The sequence below is a fragment of the Pinus tabuliformis genome, chromosome 4_2, assembly GCF_031772625.1.
Source record: "Pinus tabuliformis cultivar Carrire ecotype Pingquan chromosome 4_2, CPIR1, whole genome shotgun sequence".
Lineage (NCBI taxonomy): Eukaryota > Viridiplantae > Streptophyta > Pinopsida > Pinales > Pinaceae > Pinus > Pinus tabuliformis.
In genome coordinates, this window is record NC_142304.1 from 820606006 (window position 1) to 820611093 (window position 5088).

The window sequence follows — 5088 nt, forward strand, 5'->3', positions numbered from 1 at the left end:
ACCTTAAGGAAATGGAACTGACGGAACATATATACAAAACCATCCACATCAACAACAACACCCTCAGGAGACAAGTCGGCCACTCAGACATCCAGTCCTTGAGTCCCACTGATTATTTAAGCCTTTTAACCCCTAGTTTCTCTCATGCTATAGGCATGACAATGTCTAACAACCCAAAGTCGCTCTCATAGGCCTGTGTGCCAGTGGCCGTGGACTTTTCTCAGCAAACCTGTGCCAACAACCCTGAGATTTGAGCCACTTTTCTAGCCCAGAATATTGGCCTCTTCCTATAACTTGTTGTAGCCTTTAGAATCCATCAAAAACATGATAACAATGTTGATAAATCCAAAATCAACCTCGAGACTAGGCCTGAGCATCCCCAACTGGGATTGACATTCTGTCAAACACTTGGCATCAATGCAACCTACAGGTCAAGGATACAAGACATAACATAAATGATTGAAAGAACTTATGTAATATAACCAGAAGGATCACCTCCTTCTCCATTGAACTATTATATCATCAATTAGGTCTTGCATCCATCCATTTAACAATTACAAGTAAATACATGAAATAACCATGACATGAACTAGTCATTTAACCATTCCTATAACCAGCATAAAACCATATAAATATCAGAGATATGACAGTTATTAAACCCACATATAAACCAGTCCAAAAGTAAGAGGACTTAGCTTTTATTAATCATAGGTAAATCCAACCAAATTCGGGACTTCCACGTACCACCCAACCATAGACATGGCTTAACCAAATCTCTCTTTCAGCCAGTCACCCCCATGCCATATTCCAAACATGAATGTCGGATATCATAGAACAACCAAGAGGTTAAACCTTCTCCATCCTCATCAAACCGTTATCACACCAAAACTGGTGCTCCAATCACGACTGAACCAAACTTGGAATGCAATCTGAAATCCATCACTATCCTTGAGGAATTTATTGTCTCCTTGTCTCTTAGGCTTTACCGCAATCCAATCCCAGATCACTAGACCCTCAACTGAGACTATTCTCTCAGGCTTTACCATAATCCAAACTCATATTACTAGGACCTAAATCGAGACTTCTCCCTCAAGCTCTACCATGTATCCTGCCAAAACCGGTCAAGGGATTCCTAGGCCTTTGGGAATGAACCTTGAGAACACCTTCACCCTTGATTCTGAAATCCATTCGGAAAACCAAAGCTCAAAATAGATATAAACATCCCAACACCATGGCATCCAGAAAAAGGAAAGGACAGGCTTATAACCATTGTCATAACCTAACAAAAACATGCCACCGATAACAAGAGAACCATACACCAACATGCAAATCCATGCATGTCCAAACCATCTAGGAAATCACACATGCAAAAGGTTACCTGTAACTATTCCTGTTGAATCTTCTTAATCTTTCCCTTCTTCCTTGATCCCTGATTCCCTTCCTTTCCCTTTGCTTGCTTTTCCTTCCTTGATTCAAATCTAGAGTGCTCCAAGAAAACTCTAAGTGACTAAGAGTGAGAGAGAGAGAGAGACAATAATGAGAGAGCTCCAATCTTGAACTGACCAAGAGCTTAACACTGACCAAGCTTGCCAACTGATCCTCAGAAGATTTTTATGAATGAGGCCTCTAATTTCTTAATTTTCCATTCTTTTCCTTAATTTTCCTCTTCACATGAAACCTGTGACCTTCTACCTTCCTTTTCTCCTATTTTCCTTTATTTTCATTAATAAATGTGCCAAAATTCCTTTTTTCCTTTTAATTCCTTTGCCTTAGACTTTGCCAATTTTCCTTATCCAAAACACACATATAGTGATTCCCACTAGGATATATTTTTTAAACATTCAACTTGGAATAAGTGTCCCTTGCCCGTGGTCTTATTTTTCCTTTATTAACTTTTATTACTTGGAATTTTCACTAGGGTTGTTATAGAACCCTCCCCCTTGGGGAACACCTTCCTTGGTGTTAAACCACACTAAGACCTTAGCAAAACCACCGAAAAGAAAACATACTGCCCATGAAGCTTTATAACTTAGCTCGTCGCAGTATTTAAAATGAAAGGCCTGCTTAAAAGAAAAACAACATGACAAGATGACAATATAACAACCATAATAAGATGACACCCATACTGCTTATTGGAGCTTTATAACTTAGCTCATGGTGGTATTTAAAATAACCACATATACACATACGCCCATTTGCTAAACCAACAAGTAAAGGGATACGATGCTTGTATCAATCAACAAGGGAATCCAAAAGATCATACCTCCACCCTCAAAGTAGTACCAAGATTCACCTCCTTCCCAGGAAGTCTAGAATCCATTGTCACAGTCAAAGATGCATCCAATGTCCCGTGCTATAATCTTGCACCACTTGTCCCCTCAGTGAGTAGTTACCAGCTCATTGTTCCAGGGCACACTCCCAATGTGCATATGATTCCATCTGGCAATGCTCATGACCAAAACAAATATATATGTGACCTTCCCTTCTTTGTTACACAATCTCTCGAGAAATCCAGTCACCCCCTTCTGTGCAGTCACTCACCTTCCAATTTCCCCGGAATCCCCTATCTTGGGAGACCCACTGCTTAGCAATTCTTCCTCACATTGGAAGATCAAACAACCAAGGCACATACCTACCTCAACCATCATACGGGTCATAGCGTGCTCATGGAAATAAATGGACACTATTGGGTACTAGTGTCCCACAATGGCTTTGCATGTTCCCATTTCTTTTCACTACTGCAGCTGATTCTTGCATTCAATTTCAACCACTCAACCAGGCATGTTCATGCATTCCTGTTTCAAGCACATAATTTTCATTAGATTTAAAATAAATTTAAATAACCTAAAATCATACCTCATCGGTAGTTTGTCAATAATATACACTTGCCATCATGTTTGCTTCCTGTCACAACAAGTCAAACTAACTGTTTGATCAAAACATCATGTATAAACATATCACATCTGGTTAGCTCAAAACACAACCATCATAGATCAAGATCATAAATCACATGTAACCATCATAAACTAGAATCATAGATCACATATAATCATCATATACCATATCCTTTCATCAATCCTTAACTTCCACCTTTTTCTTTATTTTGTACACACTTCGGATTGGTTGCCACACCAGACAAACACCCTGTGCCTTCTACTCAACCATGTGCACATACACATATTGTTCATCACACACATAAAACTATACACGTCATACAACACCATGAAATACATGCATCTACACCAGTACCATATGTACCACATGTATATAGTACCACCTGTACAATGCAAGCACCTGCACAATGTGTGCATAGCATCACATGTACATCACACCACCTGCACAAAGTGTAGACAACACCACATGTACACTACACCATTATACAACATGTACACAATACCACATGTACACAGTACCACACACACGACATGTATGCGACACCATATGTACACAACGCCACATGCATGCCATGTACACAGCACCAACCGTACACAACGTCACTTGTACAACATGTACACAACACCATATGTACACAACACTATATGTAAATAGCGCCACATGTACAACATGCACGCGACACCACCTATACATAGCACTACATATCCAACATGTACATAGCATCATCTGTACATAACACTACATATCTAACATGTGCACAACATCATATGCACACAACAATGCATATCCATCATGTACATAGCACCATCTATACCTAGCACAGCATATGCAATATTCGCACAACACTATTTGTACCATCATGTACGTAACATTGCATAAACAACATGTACACTCGCTATGTATTCAAAGCATCGCATGCACACGGCATTATAGATGCAACATGTACAACATATACAACATATGCACAACAATAGTACTTCACATCCAAAAGCACACTGTCTCTACCAAGAAACCTTTCTCCTAGTGTCTTATCTATGCTTGTCCCAGCATGTCGCAAACCACACTACTTTCATTTCATTGATGTACCCTTCCACATTACCTGTCATAACATAAACATAGGCATAATACAATATCAATTCATATCCACATGATACTAACCTCGTATATTTTTCGTGACTACTCTTCCCACTTGATTTCTCATGAACCAGGAATCTCTTCATGCCATTCACCTGCATAAGAAATCATTCCTCTATAAGAACGATCCCTAACAACCATGTCAGACAGTGACATAGATACATACATATAGAGTAATTAGCATAAAACAATCATCATCATGTCAAAAAATGACATACATACATACATGTATACAAATATAAACATCAGAATAATCATGATCATAAAATAATTACCATATAACATAAGGTCTAGGTTAAGATAACTTTCTTTATTCATGCACAACATGCACAACATTGAGAACAATCATTCCCAACATAGCCAAGGCTTTTGACACCTTCGATCCATTTACTTTACATTTTTTGGTTACCTTTCTCATGTCTATGATGTCACCGTCCATTTACCACAATGAACTCGACTAGTCCAACCGACTATCATAGTCTTACCTTTCGTTTCACTTACTCATGCATCGAGCTTCATCCAGGTCTTACATCATCTGTCGGGTACCAAACATTTCTCCCAGAACTTCATCAACTTTCGTCTTTCCCAACCAATTCCCAATACACTCAAAACATAAAAGGCAAGCCAAGAAACAAACAAGAAAAAAACCATGAAAACCAATAACGACATGACACCGCAACAAAGTAGCATAGTTATGCACTAGACACATGAAAAATCACAAATCAAGCACAACCATTGCAAAATACCAAAAGCACCAAACTAAAAATAGACACCATGACTCATTCCCCATGGTTCCCAAGGAAAGCTTAGCCTAAGCCTTCTCCAAGATTTCATGGAAACCTCTCTTTCCATGCAACTCTTTGCATCATACTTCCATACACACATAAGTATCAGTGCATAAATAAACATAACAACATACAAGTTACCTTCCCTTGTTGTGCCAAGCACGTTACCTTGTAGTTGAACATGTCCATGCCATCCTCAAGGGACTCCAATTCCCTTGACAAATCCACCTGTAACTAGAGACTAGATAATATACATGTCAATTACATGTCCATG